The sequence below is a fragment of the Penaeus monodon genome, unplaced genomic scaffold (genome assembly GCF_015228065.2).
Source record: "Penaeus monodon isolate SGIC_2016 unplaced genomic scaffold, NSTDA_Pmon_1 PmonScaffold_575, whole genome shotgun sequence".
NCBI classification, from domain to species: Eukaryota; Metazoa; Arthropoda; class Malacostraca; order Decapoda; family Penaeidae; genus Penaeus; species Penaeus monodon.
Genome location: NW_023660718.1, coordinates 9,995 through 31,477, shown reverse-complemented (window position 1 = coordinate 31,477; position 21,483 = coordinate 9,995). Strand labels below are relative to the sequence as shown.

The following is a 21,483-nucleotide window of genomic DNA, read 5'->3' as shown; positions in this document are numbered from 1 at the left end:
ACAGAGGGAAAAAAACATGTACGAAAATTTTGTAAAAATGTAATATTAACATGATATAAATGCACACGGGGATGGGCCATTTTTAAAAATCTTGGTTATATTACTTTAGACTAATATAAAAATATCGAAATACTCTCTCTCTCCCCTCTTCTCTCTCTCTCTCCCCTCTCTCTCTCTCTCTCTTTTATAATAATATAAAAAATTATTAAAATATATAAAATATATATAATTTTATATATATTATATAATGCAAAAATGTAAACGATCATAGAATGTTTACTAAAAGTATCCCCAAAAATAATCTTTTTTCTTTCGTTAAGGTTTCCATATTATATTATAATATATAATATATATATATATAATATATATATATATATATTTATATTTTATATATATATAATAAAATTTATTTATATATTATATATGTACACACATTTTCTTGTAAAATTTCAAATAAGAAATGTCCGAAGTGTTTCGTGTGCGGGGGTTTGTTAGGGGTGTGCGCTTACGTTTTTACGGTACATACATACCCATGGACGTCAGTGTTCAGAATAACAGGGTTTTAAATATTATATACAGTAGTAATAGGCCCGGGGGAATAAAATTGGTGGGGTTTTTGTGTGATGCAGGGAATGTGGCGTGGGTGTGAAAATTTTTGTTAATAAAGAGGTTTTTTGGGAGGGGGCTTTAAAAAGTACAATTTTTTGCCCATAAAATTATCCTTGTAAATCCCCGCCAAAATTTCTGGGAATTTTTTTATACAGGAAAAAAATTTTTTTTAATTTTGCCAATCAAGATTTCCCAAAAACCCTTTCCCAAAGTCATGTTTGCCCTTAAAACCTTATATTATTTAAAAAATATCACTAGCAAATCTTTAGAAACCCTTTTCCTCGGGGGGGCACGCACAACCAAACCCTTTTTTTTCCCGTATCGCTTCTCGGCCTTTTGGCTAAGATCAAAGTGTAGTATCTGTTCTTTCAGCTTAATATCTGATACGAAACCCCAAAGTGGGACTACGATATTAAACTGATTTTTGGGAAAAAGGCGAAGTGCTAGGGGGGTTGCTCCACCTTTTCCCGGGTCGGCCCCGGGATTGCAGAAACCCCCGGGGTTGGTCCACTCCCTCCGGGGAGGATATTCTAATTATATTTTTTTTGCAAGTAATAACAACCATTAAGTTAAACCCTTTCCCAACAGATGGGATTACCTGCTTTTAAGAAAATATTGACCCTTTAACCCGGGTTCCTTTTTTGCAAAAAAAAACCCAAATTTAAATTTATTTTTGGAACTGGCCACTTTGCAAAATACCTCCCAGGGCTGATCCAATCTCTTGGGGAAACTATTAATTAATTAAAACCCTATCAACTAGTTGACGATATATCACAAATTTAAAGGGTACAAACACATTTTGCTCCAAGTGTGTAAAACACCCTTTCCGCCCAAACCCCTGTGACACCCTTTGTGTAGTAACTTTTTTGGGAAAAACATAACTATGAATTTTGTAAATTTATTAAATTAAACCGATTGCCCTTACATTCATTGACTTTGGGGTTACCGTAAAAATTTAAATAAAAAAAGGGGGTACAGGAACCCGAGTATAAAAATTTACCTTTTGGGCAATACTAAGAAAGTGGCAAAACAAAAATAGAACCCCAAAACAATAATGATTATATTTTAAAAGTTTTTTTCTTGTAATGGGAAAACACAAAAATTTTCTACATCTGCGAGCAAATTAATTTCTTTTTTTTTAAAATAAAGGTTTAAAAAAACCCTTTAAATGATGAAAAATTTCATTAATAAAAAAGTACTGACACTTTTTATATTTTACTGGCACCCATTTTAAATTGTAATTTTTTTTTTCTTAAAAAGTTTTCAAAAGTTTTTAAAAAATCGGCCCCGGGTGGCAAAGATTTTTCCCTAACCCCCTGTAATACAATTTTTTTTTATAGTTTTACCAGATTTGGGTCTACAAGTGCTTAACACCAAGGAGTCAGTCATTAGTCATTAAACCCAGCTCCCCTGGTTTTTCCCTTTTTTAAATTTACTTTTTTTGAAAGGGCTTTTTCATTATATCATTGTCTTAAATGTTCCAAAATTTCAATAAAAAATTAAAAAAAAACCATAACACCCCGTAACCAAAAAAACACATTGGAAAATCAATTGTATTAAAAAAAAAAACCTTTTTTTTCGCCATTTAAAAAAATGGGAAAATCAGGATCGGGCAATAGGGGACATGTGGGAAACCCTCGGGAGTTTAAAAAAAAAATAAAGGGGGAAAACTTATACATCCCGTTTGGGGGTTGGGTTTTGATACTTCTTGTTGGGTTGAATTTAACCCGTCACAAACGGTATCAAAACTCTCAAAAACACAAAACTTTCGATTTCCCCTTTAAACTATAGGGGTTCCTTAACCCGGGCCTCATCATGGTTTTAAAAATATTCCCAGGATTTTTGGTGAAAACCCGGCAAACGCACTTTTTTAAGTGATCCCGTAAAAATATGATAAAACTAACAAATTTTTGAATTCAATGTCCCCACTACATTTTAAATTAGGAAATTTTTTTTTCCCACACCCAATTTTTCAAAATTTTCCTATTGGGTTTTTTTGAAGACGTAAAATGTGAAATTTTTTTGCCATATATAAAATGCTTGATGCTCTACACCCAAAAATGGAGGAAATGTTTTAAAATTTTTACTGCATGGTTAAAAAAAAGTATCCCGAGCTTTTTTGAAAAAAAAAAATAATAAAAAAATATAAAAAAATTTAAAAATAATAAAAAATAATAAAAATAATGTACCCCTGAAAGATAGAACCCAAAATAAACTATATGTACTAAAGAAAGCATATTTCTTCAAAAAACCATTTTTGGCAAAATGGGTTAGTTTAAAATAAACATCATGACTAAACATTTGCTTTTTAAAACATGCTGATTACTGAGGGAAACCGGGTGATGCGTCCGAACATGACTGAAAAGTATAGATGGGAAAACCAAAGAAACGGGGGGGGGACACTCAACATCCTGTGGGTTTTTGCCCCAACAATTCTGGGTGGAGAGTTTTTTGGGGTAAGCAAGCTTTTCCCGTTTAATGATTTCCCCAGGCCCGTTGTGCCCCGAAACTGCAGCAAAAGAGGGGGGGATTTTTCAAAGGAAATTTTAAACAAGTGAGGGGGGACCCCGAAGCTTTTTTTGCAGAAAATTGTGACGGGGATGAAATATGGCTGTACCATAGGGTTTTCCCGAGGGGAAAAAATTTAAACAAAGTAGGGCTTGGGCCCCGGGGTGGAAGTGGACCAGTCAAAGCAAAACGGGGTGTTCAAAGGGGAAAAGGGCCCCTGTCTTCCGAATGCAGAAGGGGGTTTTTTGCTTTGTGAATTCCTCAAGGGGGCAAAAAAAAACAATTACATCTGCTTATTATGAATGTGATTTTAGATAAAATGTCACAAAAAAAAAAAAAAAAAAAAAAAAAAAAAAAAAAAAAAACACACCCTAGAAAGTTACTCAAAACATTCTCTTCCACCACAAAAATGCACCTCTCTGGCGCTTTGGGGTTAAAAATTGTGGTACCTGAATTTTCAATGGGAAAATTTGTTTTTAAAAAATCCACCTTACAGGCCCCCAAATTTAAAACCCGATTTCTTTCGTTTCCAAAACTTTAAAAAAAAAATTTGGAAGGGACCAATTTTCCATCGGGTTTAAGATGGAAATGGTGCTTAAAATCAAAAAAAACAAAAATTAGATTGCCCCCAATGATTTAAAGGGCCCTCTAAGCTTAAGGCCCCAAAAGGGTGGTATCAAATCTGCAAAGTGTTTGACCTAACCGAGTATTTGAAAAAAAAGCATCAAAAACTGAAACCCTTTTTTTTATTCTGTTCTTTTTTTTACAAAAATTTTTGAAGGGCCCCCCCGTATAAAAAAAATATGAAAAACCCCCAAAAAAAAAAATTAAAATAAAATTGAGCATTTTTAAATTTCTTCTCATAAAGACAAATAACCATATATATGATAATTAATATATATTTTATATATAATATATTATATTATATATATTATTTATGTTTTTTTATGTATATGTATTTATAACATATATTTTAAAATATGGCTTCCCTTTATTTTTTTTATTAGCTTTAGTCTGTAAATTGGGTTTTGGGGGGCAAAAAGTAAAAAAAACCCCGAATCAGGCCCTAAAATTTCTGGGTACCAAAGGAAAAGAGCTCAAAAAATGGGCAAAAAAACTCTTCTTTCTGAAAACAGAAAAAACCATCTTGGGGAATTTTGTTAAAAGGTTTTTAAGGGGGGGACATCCCCTTAAAAAAAGATTGTACTTTAAAGCTGTGGGCCATCCCACAGGAATGGAGAAAAAATCAAGAAGTGCAAAAGTTTCCCCCTACATTTCTGGAAAAAACCAAAACATAAATAAAAAAAACCCTTTTCCCGAAAAAAATTGGAGACTAAAATTCCCCCACACTAGAACATTTAAAAAAAAAGAGGGGCACTCTCTCATTACAAAACCAACATAACATGGGTTGGGTTTGTGTTAGATGGTTTTTTTCCCACCCCCTATGGCCAATTTTTTTCCTTTGGCTACAGGGGTGGTTAAAAGGGAAAACACGAGAAAGGGTATATTACATCCCATCTCTTAAGGGGAAAACCTCAGAAAAGATTTCAATGACTGGGTCCTTCCATCCACAATACAACACATACAACCCTACAATAATAATTATATATATATTGCTACGCCAGTGGGTCTTTGTCTCTGTGCGAAAACCTGTGTTAAAATGAAAAGGTGACCTGGGGGTGTGTGAAAAATGAAGGGAACCCGGGGAAACATGGGGCAGGGTGGATGTGGCGGGAGCGGAGGAACATGCCAAAAAGGGGGGAATTGTTGCTGCTCCTGTGAGACCTTGGGGTGGAAATTGTTTACTGATAAAATTTTGGGGGTTTCCCCTGTTTTAAAAACTGTATCGTGCGTGTGAAAGCGGGTTTTTCCCCCTTTTATTGTGCCTATAGAAAAATGGGACGGGTAATAAATTTGGGAAATAAAGGAAAAAAACGTCCCCTTTTTGTTTATTTCGGGGCCCCCCCCTCGCCAAGGGCGTTTCCCCCTCTTTATGTTCTGGGGCCTGTTGGGGCTCGGTGCCTCTTGGGCCGGTTTTGGGGTTCACGACCCTGGGATAGCACGCCGGCCCGCCTACCTGCCTTTTGTTTGGGAGAGGGACGGGCGGGGCGGCGTAACACTATTAACGTGAGGGGGAAAAAGCAAAAAAGGGCCGGAAAAGGAACCTTGAGATATACAGTAAAGGGGCAAAAATACAGGGAAAGGGGATTTTGGGGTTCAATCCTGTTTGAAAATTGGGAAATTTAAAAATTTTTTGGTAAATTGTTTGTCTTTTCATCACCGATTCCTGTTTAAAAAAAGCTTTAGTCATTTACCCAAACCTGAGGGTTTTTTAACCTAGTCTGGATTTTCACCTTGACCTTAGTTTTTGCGGGTTTGGGTTTTTTAGAAAATTTTTTAAAACTCAATTAATCATTTTGTACTAGGGATTTTCCTTACTAAGTATATGTTTATCAGCAAAAAAGTAAAAATTACCAGAACGTCTATTTGCACGATTTTTAACTGATTTCTTTTAGTTTAAAAGCTTCCCCTCGAAACCTAACCGTTTTTTACTTTGGAAACCCCTTTTGCATGCCCCCTCTTTGCTGCCCACACTCGAGGGGGTTTTTGAAATGAGGGTAAAACTTATTTATCAAAAATGATACTACATTTTTTTGTATTTTGATATTTAAAATTTTTTACCAAAATTTATTGATATGAAACTTTAAATTTTGGGTTTACTTTTCATTTTAAATGCATCCCCTTTTTACCAATTTTTGACAAAAAATGACTTTTTAATAGCATTAAACATAATAAAAATAAAACATTAAAAAAAAATACAAATTTCAACTACCAAAAATTGAAAAATAAAAACAAAAATAGCGGGAAAAAAGTGTTTTTAAAAACACCAAGGGTTTTGGATTCAAAATTTGTCTTTTTGCTTGGGGGGTTTGCATATCTCTAGCTCTGGCAAGAGATGAGTAGAAGGGAAAACACTTTAAAAAACCCTATCAAATATTATATTACTTTTTTTTCTTCATACTGCTTTTTAAACCTTTTATTCTTTTCAGGGGTTGCACGGGTCCCATAATTTTTTCAAAGTTTGTGGCAGATGCAAGAAAGTGGGAAAAATAGAAATTAGAATTGCCAATTCTCCCGATTGTGATTTTTTGCTTACATTTCGAAACAGATCTCATCGTTATCAATGGAATGTATGGGGCATGGAAATTTTAAAAAAAGTAAATCACCCATTAATTTTGAATGTATAAAAATGACGAGCTGACACCCAAAAATGGGCTAAAGTTTGTCAAAACCCTTTGCCCCAAAGATCATACCCCGTTGAAAGCACCGCTTCCCCGTCCGATCAGCGAAATTAAGCACGTTGGGTTTTGGGGGTACTTTGGGTGGGTGACCCCTGGGAAAACCCCCTGCTGTTGGCATTTTATTTTCATATAATAAATTTTGGGTTTTTCATATTTATTCAAATTTATAAAAGCAAATTCTTAAAAATTTTTTAAAGTAATCAAATTTAAATTATGCTTCGGGCAATGGGAAAAAGAGTACAAGTTTGCCGGCGGAAAGGGAAGGGAGAAAAAGAAAAGGATGAATTAAAAATAAATTCCAAATTTTCCTTTTTTAAAAATTTTTAAAATTTCCCAAATTTTAAAAAAAGATTTTTAATTATTTTTAGGAATATACTTGGACCTGTAATTTAAATTTATTTTTTTAGTAAAAATAATCTTAGCAGTGGTATCTACAAAAAAACAAAAAAGGTATAAAAGGAATGCAAAATGAAATAAAAAAGAAAAAAAACACGATAAAGTTTTACCAATATAATTTTGGGTTTTAGTTTGAAGCTTTTGTTCTGTACCCTTCCTTTTTAGACTTCCAGGGCAGAAAAAAGGAAAAAAAAGAAATTTTCGTCTGTGGGAGTTTACTAGTGATTTTAAAAGGGAAAAATTAAATGCATAAAGGGGATTGCCATAGCTTTTCAGATTCCCCCTAACCAAATTTTATCAGGTGAAAACAAAACTTCTCGACTCCGATCAGCGAAATCCAAAAAACGTTGGGGGGAATTTGGGTGGGTGAAAATTTATTGGGAACTCCAAAAGCGGGTTTGGGTTTTTTTTTGTTGTTCATAAGAGAAGTGTTTCCACTTGCTAAATTTTGAAGGGCTCCAATGGGGTTTCCAAAAAAATACCCAAGAAATTTCCCTTAAAAAATTCCCCAGATCAATATTTTATATTAAAATTTTTTTAAAAAAATATATATATATATATAATATATAAAATAATATATTATAAATATCCTTGAATTTGTAATTACTAACCACTAAAAAGGTTATTTTAGCTTACTTAGGATGTTAAAACATATAATTTAAAACCCTTTTTTTTACCATGGGCTAGTTTTTTTGCGGCGGAGTAAATTTTCGACCCCTACCCCCCGGAAATCATCTCAAAACCTTTTTTCCCTTCCCAGTGTTAGCAAACTAAGGTGGCTTTGCGAAAACTTTTATTTCAAAAAAAGGATTTAACGAGCACTGAGGCACTGAGCTGTTAAAAACGTCAATTTTTACACCGTGCTAATAGACGTGTTAGTCAGGGAATTTTCGCCTTTTATGGTCAGGGGTTTTTTTCCAATGCATTTTTAATAAGAAAAGTACATAGTGTATTATTTGGGATAAAAATATGTAAAGTGTATTTTTACATGTATATTAATACACCATCCTTTTTGTAATATATTTTAAATTTTATATAAAATATATTAAAATATAAAATTTTTATAATTTTAATACTACATACCTATGTGTGTGGGGTGGGTGTGTGTGTGGGTGGCGGGAAAACCCCAAAACATTTTGAAAAAACCGGGTTTTCGGTTAGAAAACCGGGGTTACAAAAATCAATTAGGAATTTGTTTTTTTAGTGTTTTTAAATTTGAGTTGGTTTTTAAAAAGATTTAAAAAGTAAAAATTTTTGGAAAAACCCAAAGCTATTGATATATTGTTAATAGGGGTGTATGTTTTTTACAGGTTTTCAAAAGTTTTCAGGAGTTTTCCCTTTTATATTTTCCCCCAAAAAACTTATGTTCTCAATAGCAAACCATAAAAAATAAATTTTAAACCCTTGCAAAGACGGGGAAGGATAACAGAAAACCGGGCAGAAAAAATTTAGTGGTAGTGGTAAATTTCCCTTTAAAAACCAAAAATAACAGTAATATTTGCAAATTTAAAAATTTTATAAGTAAAATAATGCACGCCAGTGGGTTTTTTGTCTCTGTGCGAAACATGGGTTAAAACCCTGAAAAAAGGGGGACCCGGGCATGTGTTAACATGAAGGGGGCCTGGGCAAAATTAAAGCAGGGGGGGGGGGGGGTGGCGTAGCGGGGGAGGGAGGAACAAAGCCCAGGGGAAGGAGTTGGGGGGGCTCCTGTGAAGACCCCCGTGGTTTGCCCCTTTTGACCTGTATAACTTTGTGTTGCCCCTTTTTTAAGCTGTATCGTGCAGTGTGCATGCTTTGGGTTTTCCCCCGGTTGTGCCTTTTAGAAAAATGTACGGGAAATTAAAGTTTTAAATAAAGGAAAGAAATGTCCCTCGTGTGTTATTTTGTCCCTGCCTCGCCACTTTGGGTTTTCTCTTTGGTTTTTCTGGGGCGCCTTTTTGGCTCGGTGCCCCCTTTGGGGCTGTTCAGTGTTCACGACCCTTGGTTAAAAACCCGTCTGCCCAGCCTGCTTTGTGTTGGTGGCAGAGAGGACGAGGGGGCGTAAAAAAGGTGTCAGGGGTGGGGGTTTTTGATATTTTATCATTTAGGGGCGCGATTTTTCAGCGTTTCCCAAAATGGGGCAGCCATGAGGGGGAGGAGGCTATGATGAGGCAGGCCGAGTGAGGTGAAGCCAGCCAGATGGACCGACACGGCCCTTCTGGCCCGGTTTTGAGGAGGGGAAAAGGCACAAAGGGCAGAAGAGCAGGTACGAGGGCACACGAAAAGGCGCACCATTCTCGAGGGTGCAGGCAAGGAAAAGGGAGGGAACAGTTCTGCCGACTTGTTGGGGGTTTCTACAAAGCAATTTGATCTGGGGAAGAGGAAAAAACTCAGGGAGTATACCCCACAAGGCCGCAACCCCGGAAGAGTGAAAAATTTATGGGGGGGGGTTCAGACTTGAAGGGGGGGGGGTTCAGGGCCTGAGGGAGGAAGTGAAAGGAGGAAAGGGGGCGTCAAGAGGTAGTAACGTTTCAAGCAGAGGGAAGGGAGAGAGGTTTTGGCAACAGAGCCAGAGTTTTCAGATTTACTGGGGTTTTGCCTGGGGTCCGTGGAAAGGAAAAACCCCCGGGGCCCCGCATGTCGGGCCGGGCCCGTGGTCGCTACAGAAGGGGGGGGAAACCCCTCGGAAAACCGGCCCCCCTTGGGAAAGGTGGCGGGCCCAAAATCGGGCCCGGTCAACCCGCCTTTTGCCTCCCTCCCTCCCTCCCCCCCCGGGGGTGTTTAGTTCCCCGGCACGCGTTTTTTCCACCCCGCAGCCCCTCGGCCTCCAGACATTCGGGGGAGGCATAAGCCCCCCGAATATGACGGGAAGGTGGCCTGGGGGGCATATTCGCCCAATTTGAAATGCTTTGGGATCTGCCCCGGGGGGGAAACCAGGAAGAGAAGGCCCTGCAGCTGGGGAACAGAGCAAGGGGCCCCCCAGGGGAAGTGTTGGTGGGATTTTTGCGGCAAACCCAACAGCCTTTACCACGTGGCGGAGGCTTTTTAAAAGCCGTTTCGGGGGACCAAACCCCCAGGCCCCAGATATATCGGGCCCACTTGAAGAAGCGGACTCGTGAGGGGTGGCGGGACACTGTCCCAGCTGGGCCGGAAAGTGGAGGCGCTGGTTTAAAGGGGGTCCCTATTCCCTGGGACTGCGGAAGGTGATCGTGGGTTTCCCGGCCCGCGTTTCCCTTTTTTGCCGGGTTTACAGGACCAGGGAGCTGCAAATCTACGTCAAAACAGGCAAACCCGGGGGGCCTGCAGGTGGGGGCTGGCGAGGGGCCCTTTGGGGTTCGAAAGGGCCCTTCCCCGAAAGGGAAGAGTGGCCCCAGGGCCATTTCTCAGCCCCCCCGGACCTCCGGGGGCAGAAGGGCCCAAAGTGGAGAAAGGGGGGCATTGAAAGAAGGTGAGCCCCGGCACTTTTCCCAAAAGACTGTGTTTTTGGTTTTCCCCGGGGATTGGGGGTGCGCTCAAGGGGCCCGTGGAGGGGTGTATTGGGGTGGGCGCACGGGTTTTCAGCGGCTGGGGTGTATTGGCGATCCCGGACAAACACTGCTTGCGGGGCCCTTTACTACCTGATCAGAGTAAGGGTGTGTCGACCTTTGGGCGGAAACTGGTTGGGGGGACGGTTAAGATGTGCCCCTTGTTCCAGAGGTTGGCTGTCAGAGGTGTTACGGGGTGACCGACTGCACCCTTTCCCCCCGGACAGAGTCTAGAATCCTTTTTTCGACCCGTCAAATAGGGATTTTAATAGAGGGCCCCGTGGAGCCCATTCAAAAACCCCCCATTGGCTGATGGCGAGCGGTTGGGCGGAGGGCCCTTTTTGGAACCCGGGGGGGGTTAGTTTTCAGTGTTGGTAGCAACTTCTCCGATAAGGCCCAGAAGGTGCCAGCTGGGGCAAAAACTTGGGGACTTGTGAGGGGAAATGGACGTCCCAAAGATTTGTCGGGGGGGGCGAGGAGTTTGGTTTGGGGGTTTGGGGGCCCTCGCCCGGGCTTCCCTTTAGGACTTGGGGCCCGGCTTTTTGGTGTTACCATGGGCCAGGAAACTACTCCTGGGGCCCTGGTGAAAAAGAAGATTAATTTTGCCCATTTGGGCGATGAGGGGCGGTTTTGGGAACCTGACCGGATGAGGACCCAGCATTTTGGGCGGGGGAGGGCGATGCAGCAGACGTCAATGGTGACCATTTTAGCGGGGGCTTGGGGGCAGGAAAATACCCCTCTGGGTGCCCTGCCAATCTACCGCCCCCCCACCCTCCCCCAGAGCGCCTTTAGTGAGGACGAAGGAAACCGCCTGGATGAAAAATTTTTGTGTTTCTGGGAACTTTAATTTACAATTTTCAGTTACTTTTTTTTTGAAAATTTTTGGTTTTTTCCTGAGGACAAATTTTATTTAAATTTTCTGTAAATTTTTTTTTCATGTTTTTGGTAGTCGGGGCTTTATAAAGGGGGGGGGGGTGGGGCTAAAGCCAGTGGGTCTTTGTCTCTTGCGAACATGTGTTTTAAAATGAAAAGGGTGACCCGGGATGTGTTAAAAAATGAAGGGCCTGGGCAAAAAATGACGCAGCTTGGGTTTGAGGGAGGACGGAGGGGAAAAAGCCGGGAGACGGAGGGTTGGGGGCGGGTCCTGTGAAGAAATTTGTGTGGTGGCCCCTTTTTGAAACCCGATATAACTTTGTTTTGCCCTTGTTATAACCCATCGTGCAGTGTGACATGCTGGTTTCCCCCCCGTATTGTGCCTTAAAAGAAAAAGGGGACGGGTAAATAAAATTGGGGTAAATAAAAGGGAAAAACTGTCAAACGTGTGGGTTTTTTTCGTGCCCTGCCCCGCCACTTGGCGTTTCTCCTCGTGGTTTTCCCGGGACGCTGTGGTGGGGTCGGGGGCCTCTTGGGCTGTTCAGTTCACGACCCTGTGGTTAACACCCCGTCTGGGCCCAGCCTTTCTTTGTGTTGGGGCAGAGAGGGACGGGCGGCCCCCCCCTAACAAATAATATCAATCTCCGGGGGAGCCAAAATTTAAAAATTTTAAAAAACACGGGGTTTGTTTTTCATTGCAGGTTTTTTTTACGGTACACTTCTTTAATATTTTGCAAAAAAGTATTTTTTCCCCCCATGAATTCTTATAAAAATTTTAAAGGCACAAAAAAATAAAGGAAATCTAGCAAAAAAAAGGTAAAAACCCTTAACCATTATCAGATTTATTTTTTTTTAATTTTGGGGAACCCGTGATTGATGTAAAAAAAAAGAACAAACTCACTGAAAGTGATGACCCCATGGATTGAAAATTTTCCCAAAAGGTATTACAGAAATAAGCAAATGGAATTTTAAAGGTATTTTAAAAAGAAAGCAAATGGTATTAACGATTAAGATCCGTCCCGCGAACTTTAGCAATGGGTTTATATTCCCCCAGTACTTTGGGTGAGTGTCCACCGGGGAAAAAGTGGGGGCTTTTCAGCTTTTACTCTTCATGAAAGTTTTTTTACTCCTTCATTTTCTTGCCTAGTATAGTGTGAATTTTTAGAAAACAGAACAGATACAGTACCCTTTTTTTCGGCAATGGCGTAAAGTCCCTTGGGAAATTTTACTTTTCACACAAAAACATGCCTAATATGCACGACAGATAAAAAAAGATTTAAAACGGGATTTGAAAATATTAAAAAAAAAAAAACTAAGAAACCCGAAGGTAATGTTGAAAACTGTCCACGACCTTGGACTAATATTTTTTCATCTCTTTTCCCCAATTGGTTTTGCTATAATTATCATGATCATGAACTTTTAAATTTTTTTTACATGCTTAAATTTTCCCCATGATTTACAAGTTAGTTTTTTTAACCCCTGATCAAAAACATATATCCTTTTTTTCAAATTTTTTTCAAATTAACAAATTTGCCTCACATTAGCATCAAAGATTGCCGAAAGCTTTAAAAATAAGGGCTTTTTATAGAAAAACAATTCCAAAGTTTAAAATTGATTTAAAGATGGGGATAAAAGAATTTTTAGTAAGAAAAGTTATAAAAAATACAATTTTCAAATATGTAATACCCAAAAAAAAGAGGAACAGTAAAAACAATGTGTATGAAAGCACTCAAAAATTCAAAAAAAAAGATTCCTGTTTAAAGATTATCATATTATTTAAATCTTTCTACTTTTAAAATAACGATGTAAGGATGCATGGGTCACGATTTATAAAAACCCCTAGCCTTTTCTTTTATTCCTAATTTCTTGCTTGCTACACTGCATTCTTTTTCCCGAGTTTTCCACAATTGAAAATTATTAAAATAGTTTGGTGGGAAAAACAAAACATACATTATATTTGTAAAGTTTTTTAAAACTCAGTGAACCGGGCTTTAAAAAAAGTCTAATGTTAGTAATAAAACGCCAACGATCATACCAGTTGAAAACAAAAGCTTTCGTCCGACCCAAAGAAATTAAACAAAGTTGGGGGGTTGTCAGTAAATTGGATGGGTTGGGCCGTCTGTGTTTCACCAATGTCGTTGGCATTTTATTGTAATTCTTTACATTTTTTTTGCATTTTTTTAAAAATTTTAGCAGCTCTTTTATAAACTATATAAAGAAATCAATTTTAAAATTAACTTCAGTCCCCAAAGGGAATTTCAGTAAAAGTAATCGCCACTGGAGAGAGGAAAAAGGATAAAACAGAAAACGAATAGGCTAACTCATAGAGGGAACAAAGTAAAAAAGCAAAACCCACATTTTAAAAATTTTATTTTAATTTTTTGATACTAAAAAGATTTTTTGGGGCACTTTTTTCAAAGAAGAAATAAATGAAGCTGTAAAAATACTAAACCGTTATAAAATCATATAGTTTAAAGATATCTACGAAGGAAAATAAATATAAAATGATTGTAATAAAATGTCTAAAAAAAAAAAAAAAAACACGATTAATTTTGCAATAGGGACTGCCGACTTTGAAGCTTTTGGGGTTTTTTTTTTAGGGCCCGAAACCGCCAAAAAAAAACTGTGTTTGTCTGTGTATAATTTAGTAACCAAGGGGACCAAAAGAAAAATTTAAATTTTAAAATGCCAAAATATACAAACTCCTAATTCAAAACGCCAACCCAAGTAATTTTTTCGGTTTGGGGGACCCCCTGGGGAAAACCCAAAACTTTTCTTTTTTTAGTAGATAAATGTGAAAAAAACAAAAAATTATATGCACGGGGTTAAAAAAGCACAAACCAAGAAAACACAAAATATTTGGTTCCCCGTGTCCGCGCTAGATTTCAGCAAATATAAAAAAAATTTAAAAAAATTCACAATAGGAAATTGCATAGTAATGGGAAATGACTGATAGAAAAACTCGAAGACATGTCTACCACATTTATGCACGTAATCCGTCCCTTTCCTTGGGATAAAATTTTTTTTTTTCATAATTATCATTTTTGGGTCATCGTTATCGTAATTTTCTGATTTTAAATTTGCGGGGAATGATCACGAATTTTACTTCCAAAATTTATTTAAATTTTAAATTTAAAAAATTCACTTATTTCGTCAATTTTGGGAGGACTTTAAAATTTCTGCCATTGTTTTTTTATTTAAAAATATACTAGTTTCCCCTGATGTGGTCATTAATATATTTAAAATTCTTCATTATGGTAGTATCAAATTACAAATTCCCTTTTGCTTTCTTTTTTACCCTTACATTCGTTACAGAGCTGAACTTTTAAAAATTAGTAAAAAAGGGAAGTGTATGAAATTGGTGATAACCAGCTACAAAAACTTTCGCAAAAAAAGGGAAATAACATATTTAAATTTTTAAAAGATAGAAAGCTAATAACATTTCCACGACAAATTTAGGCACCCCTAATCTACGTCCCTTTCCCCCTGTTATTGGGTTTTTTTATAGTTTTTGGGTTTTAAATTTTCGGGGTCGTAATTAACCCGATTTTCCAGGGTAAAATAGCCAAAATAACATTTTAAATTTTTTTTCCCCTGATCAAAGTACTAGTTTTTTTCTTTTTATTGAAAAAACTAATAATCATAAATTTATTTTTTTATTACAAATTTTGATTATTAAACAGCATTTCTTTCTATTCATTTATAAAATTTTAAACAATAATATCAAACACCAGGATCACTGCTATTTTATGATTTTCATTCATCATTTTAGTCGAGATGGCTGTATCGGGATACTGTATCCCATCGATGCTTTTTGATTGGGATCCATATCCCCCTTTTCGATTCAAAAATCTGCAAACTTTTTAAAACGGTTTTCCCAGGGTGTTTTTTCTTAAAAAAAGGCGAAAAATGGTTTCACCATACATTTTTAAAAGGCAACTTTTTTTTAAAACCCAATTTTTTTTTTTACTAAAAATGTGTATATATGTATATGTTTTATATATGGAAAATTTTTGTAATATATATATATATATATTATATATTATATGTAACATATATATGTAAAACAATATATATCCCTATAATATGTAAAATATATATTTTCATTTCATTGTTTAAAATAAAATTTTTCGTGATAGGGAAAGAAGGGGGTTACCCTTCAAAATTTCCAATAATATTGCCCAAAAACTTTGCATAGGGGCTTTAAAAAAATGGTAAAAAGTTTTTTAATACCCGTTTTCAGACTACCATTTATTGAAATGAGATTTTCAGCATTTTAATTCTTTAAAACATTTTTGGGAAAAGCATTAAAAAATCTTCGAACGAGTTATCGTAAAAAAATTTTCCCAAAGAGCTGGCTTGACAAACTAACCCAAATATATCAAGTAAAATCATTTTAGCCTGATTGTAGGCAAGTGGATATAAAAACCTTTTTGGTTAAAAAAAGAAAAAGTTATAAAGGGGGGGAGGCGAAAAGCAGTCCCCCCGCTAACAAAAATTGGCACTCGAGTTAACCACATTTGGTTAACGCAGGGGTCAGCAAAAACCCGGGGGCAATGGTGAGCCTCGTCCCGGGAGAACCGCTTCGTGATCACTTTTCTCCTTCCATTAAATATTTTCTAAAACAACCCCCGGGTGACCCCGCTCACCCCTACTGGAAACCCCCACCTCTTTTTAAAACTTTTTAAAAAATTCAGCTTTGACTTTAGTTTTTTCAAGATCCTCTTAGTAAAAACACATTTTTAAATTTTTTTTACAAAATAGGGGGGGAAAAAAGAGACTTCGCTTTCAAAAGGGATTAAATTTGAAACTGTCCCAAATTTCATATCGTAAGGGAAAAAATAAACTTTTTGCGGCATTGTTTTTTAAACACCATTTTTATCATCTCCGTAAAAATTTTTTTTGCAAGTTTTTAAGTATACATTTAAATGGGGCGCACACACCCCACACATTATCCTAAAACCATCCCTACACCCATTAATACAGGCGGATATACATGTTTCCCAAGTGTAATATCAATGATTTCAATGTACCTGCGGGATATACCATTCAGATTTTAAATTTTATACCTAAAAGCTAATATCACAGGAAAAGTATAGTCAAATTTTTCTTCAAATTTTTTTTTGGGAATTTTTAAAAACTTTTTTTTTAAAAGAAAAGTACAAGGTTTTTTTCTGAGGTAACTTGCGTAAAAATTTTTATAACCATTTATATTTGTAAAGTTACTATTTTTAACATTTTAAAATAACACACCACATTAAAACGGGCTCAGAACCTGTACAAAAGGTTAGCAGGGGGGAGTTTTTTTATGACGGCTTGACGCTTTATTAAAGAAGAGTACAACACATTAAAGGGGAAACACGAGCCCAAATCTTAGGGGAAAAAGCTGAGCAAGGGGTCGCATTCCGGTCGACAACTTTAACATATTTCCCCCCTCAGGTATAAATCTGCGGGGTCCTCGTTCACACCCTCCCCGCAGAAACTGTTTCCCGGTCCTTTTGGGGCCCCATGCTCGTCCCCCAAAGTCCTAGTAATTTTTGGTGGATCTAGGGCCCTCCTGGCAGGAGGCATCCTCTTTTGGAAACTTAGCATCTTCGGCATCTTCGCTGACGAGCTTCTGGAGTTTTTAATGGATCTGGGCCCGCGTCCGGCAAACCCGCACCCCTCCCCAGACCCCGGGGGGATTTGGGACCTGCGGGTGGCAAATTCCTGGTCCTTCGGTACATCATGAGGGAGCTACTTTTCCTGCTCTGACGAACACCTGGTCCGCAGACCCTGATGTACAGAGAAAAATGTATGCAAAAAGAAAAATGTACATTAAAGTTTTGAGTCACTCATCACAACTGACAAAATTGCGAGCAAAAAAAAACATCATAGATTTTTATGCCGGGAAATTGACAGCAAAAAAAACCCTATTAATGAAAAGGGGTTTAAATGTCTTATTTCTGCGTGAATGAGTGAGTGGAAATGAGTGAGTGATGAGTGAAGTGTGTGTGTGTGTGACAGCGAAAAATGAATGAAGTGAAACTGAGGAAATGAACCCCCACAGAAAAAAAGTATCACAAAAATGAAGATTAAATTCCCAAAAAGAAAAACAATAAAATTTGGGAAAGCTATTTAAAACAAAAAATTTTTCAACTACCAAACCCGAAATTTAAAAATTTAAAAATGGAAAAGAATGTAAGCTTAATGAATTGGGGATTTTTGAAAAAATTTGGCCAAACTTTTTAAAAAGTTTATCTTCTCTGGGGGTCAGAAATTCTGAAATGCCGAGGTTTGCCCTTTCCCCCCTATTCATCGATTGGGGGGGGGCCATGCCCAAAAGGGGGTGTAGAATTTGGGGGACCGGGGCCAGGAAAAAAATCTTTTAAAAAAACCCGCTTTTCTTCCGAGTATCTGTGATGGGCGCTCATCCCCAAATTCCCCACGAGTATCTCCACGAATCACACTAGTTGGGTTTTACCCAAAAAAATGCAAGAGAGTGAAAAGGGGGGTGATAAAAAAAGGGAAAATAATGATTCTTTGCTTAAAAACCCCAGTCCTACAAAATTAACGGATTTTAACGCCTATTTACCCCCTGACCAAAAGGTTTCCGGCGAACCAATAACTTTTGGTTTACTCATACTATTCTAAAATGGGGGGGGGATTTTCGCATCCCCGTGTGCTATGATATGGGGAAAAAATCCTAACGCTATTTCTCAAAAAATTTTTTTAAAAAAACGTGTTACAAGTTTAATTCTAACCCGATAAAGTTTTCCCAACGAGCAATGGAACGGTGCTACAGTTTTTTCCCAAGGTGGGCAACCCCCAACAACAACCAAAAAAACAGGAAAAAAAAATGGTTTCCTCTCTTGAACCTTTTTCCCTTTTGACCGACCGGAAGGGAAAAAATAATTTTTAATTTTCAATTTATTAAAGGCGTATTCATGTTTGTTGCCACATACCGTGATCACACAGTAATGTGACTTAAAGGGCAGAAAAACGTGTGAGAACCTACCATTTGCTGTCACTTAGGCACTTTTTTCCCCCCAAAACCAAAAAAAAAGCGACTCACCTTTCGGGTAACCATTTATTTTGGGAGAAGGAAGGGAAAAAAAAAAAAAAGAGGCCCACATGTAATTTACGTTGGGTTTGTACACCCTCGTAGATCGTGGAAGCAGGTCGAGACGATTTCGGAAGGGCTGTTTTCGTTTTTTGTGAGCCCAAAAAAATGCAACAACCCACCCTGCTACCATTGTAATGGGGTCAGGAAACCTTTGTAAAAATGGGTAAACAGGGGTATTTTTAGTTTTAATGACGGCTTGACCCATTAATGAAGAGTACAACAAAGTAAGAGGGAAAACCCCGAGATGATTTTAAAAGGGGAACGCTGAGCGAGGGGGCACAAGGGCCGGGCGGCCAGCCCTGAAGGGGGAAGGGTAAAATTGGGTTTTCACGTTGGCCCCTGGGCCCCCGAAAAATGAGAGGTAGATGAGGCATTTAAAATCCAACTACCCCCCTCGCTGGGTTGATGGTTTTAAAAGGGAAATTTGGAACCCCCATGGCAAAAAAAACCCAAAGGGCTACGGTAAAAGACCCTTTCAGAAGTCGTGCTTTTTGTTTCATGCCCCACCGTATTTTTACGCATGTGCTGACTTTTTAAATGCAGCTTCACAAGTATGCGGGCATGGAGTAAAGGGCTTTTATATAATATAAATACCCTTTTATGGAAAATTTTCATGTGAGTGACGCGTGCGCTTATTTGTGGGGCGTGCCCTGGGGGTATGTGTTAGTAAAAACGGGTTTTTTTTAAAAATTGTTGAGAAGCAAACGGTTTTGCTTTTTTAACCAAATTTAAAATTTGAAATCCCAGAAAGTTTTTTAAAAAAAAATTGGGCCTTTTTGTAATCCCGGGCCCCAAAAAGTTTCTTTTCTAAAACAACCCCAAAGTCAAGAAGTGCAGAGTTTCCCCATACATTTACTGGAATAGAACCAAAACAATAATAGTCCCTTTTCTGAAAAAGATATCTGGAGCTAAAATTCCACACACTAGAATCATTAACATGAAAAAGAGGAGCACTCTCTTCATTACAAGACCAACATAACATGGGTTGCATTTGTGTAGATGGTTTTATCCCACCACCTATGGCCAAGATATTTCCCTTTGGCTACAGCTGTAGGAAAGCACGAGAAAGGATATATTACATACTATACTCTTAATGAATACCTCAGCAAAGATTTCAATGACTGGCTCCTTCCATCCACAATACAACACATACATACATACATATATATATATATATATATATATTGCTACGCCAGTGGGTCTTTGTCTCTGTGCAAAACATGTGTTAACATGAAAAGATGACCTGGGCATGTGTGAACATGAAGGGACCTGGGCAAACATGACGCAGCTGGCTGTGAGCGGAGAGCGGAGGAACATGCCAAGAGACCGAGTTGGCTGCTCCTGTGAAGACCTGTGTGTGCCTTGTGACCTGATAAACTTTGTGTTGCCCTGTTATAAGCTGTATCGTGCAGTGTGACATGCTGGTTTTCCCCCTGTATTGTGCCTATAGAAAAGTGTACGGGTAAATAACTTGTGTAAATAAAGGAAAGACTGTCATTTTGTGTTTATTTCGTGCCCTGCCTCGCCAAGTGGCGTTTCCCCTCGTGGTGTTCTGGGACGCTGTGGTGCTCGGTGCCTCTTGGAGCTGTTCAGTGTTCACGACCCTGTGGATAGCACGCCGTCTGCCTAGCCTGCCTTGTGTTGGTGGCAGAGAGACGAGGCGGTCGGCGTAACACTATTATACGTGAGGGAGAGAAGCAACAAAAGACCGGAAGAGGAACCTATAGAGATATACAGTAAGGATCAACTTATCACAGGAATGGTGATTTGGGATTCAATCCTGTTTGCAATTGTAACTTTAATAATACTTTGGTAAATTGTTTGTCTTTTCATCACCGATTCCTGATATATAACAAAGCTTTAGTCAGTATTACAATCCTGAGTTTTCTAACCTAGATCTAGGATTTTCACCGTGACCTGAGTTTCTGCGTTTGTTAATAGAAGTTTTTTAAATCTCAATTAATCTAGTATGTATCTAGTATTTTCCTTACTAAGTAGTATGTTGATCAGCAAACGTAAACACCTGTACCAGACACGTCTATTAGCACGATGTATTAACTGATACTTTTCGTTCAATGCGTCAATCGAATCCTAACCGTTTTTCTACTAGAGCCCTTTCGCATAGCCACCTCTTAGCTTGCCCACACTCGAGGGAGTTCTGAGAATGAGGGTAATCATTATCATCAACAATGATACTACATTTTGTTTGTATTATGATCAGTAATATTATTACCAATATCATTGATATGATGCTAATTATGATTCACATTTACATTTAAGTAGCATCCTTATTACCATTATCATGACAATAATGACTATGTTAATAGCATAACTAATAACAATAAAATCATAACGATACAAATACAACTACAAATGATTGATAATAATAACAACAATAGCGGGAAAATGTGTTTGAAATCACTCAAGGTTTAGGATTCAATAATAGTCATTTCTGCTTGTGGTTAGCTATATCATCTAGCTCTGTGCAAGAGATGCAGTAGAATGAATACACATGAAACCATATCAAATATTATATTACTAAATTTCTTCATACTGCTTGTAAACCTTGTATTCTTTACAGAGTTGCACAGCTCGATAATTAGTCAAAGTTTGTGGCAGATGCAAGAAAGTGGTAACAATAGACTTAGAATTGCCAATACTCCCGATTGTGATTTATGCTTACATACGAAGCAGATCTCATCGTTATCACTGGAATGTCATGGTCATGAAGTTTGAAGCAAAAGTAAATCACGCATTATATTAGAATGTATAAAAATGACGAGCACTGACACAAAACTGGCTAACGTTTGTCAACCTTCGCCAACGATCATACACGTTGAAAGCACCGCTTCTCGTCCGATCAGCGAAGTTAAGCACGTTGGTCTGGTCAGTACTTGGATGGGTGACCGCCTGGGAACACCAGATGCTGTTGGCATTTTATTACATATAATAATTATGTTTTGCATATTTATTCATTATAACAGCACTCTTATATTTGTATAAAGTAATCAACTGAAATTATGCTTCGGTCAATGGGAAATAGAGTACAAGTTATCGCCGTCGGAAAGAAGGCAGAAAACGAATAGGATGAATTAAAGTAAATTCAATTCTGCATTTTAAACATTTAAATTTCCAATTCTAAACAGATTTTTACTTATTTTTAGGAATATACTTGGACCTGTAATAA

General features: G+C 37.8%; 2 non-coding genes and 1 pseudogene across 2 annotated transcripts; 2 read left to right on the top strand and 1 right to left on the bottom strand.

The window, feature by feature from the left end:
• Positions 1 to 929: 929 nt before the first annotated feature.
• On the top strand, positions 930 to 1,125 carry LOC119571281. The gene has a single exon (XR_005228559.1). It is a non-coding gene; the product is annotated as a U2 spliceosomal RNA (small nuclear RNA).
• A 14,526-nt stretch (positions 1,126 to 15,651) lies between these two features.
• Positions 15,652 to 15,807, bottom strand: LOC119571278. The gene has a single exon (XR_005228556.1). It is a non-coding gene; the product is annotated as a U1 spliceosomal RNA (small nuclear RNA).
• Positions 15,808 to 21,115: 5,308 nt separating this feature from the next.
• LOC119571276 lies at positions 21,116 to 21,231 on the top strand (annotated as a pseudogene).
• Positions 21,232 to 21,483: the final 252 nt, after the last annotated feature.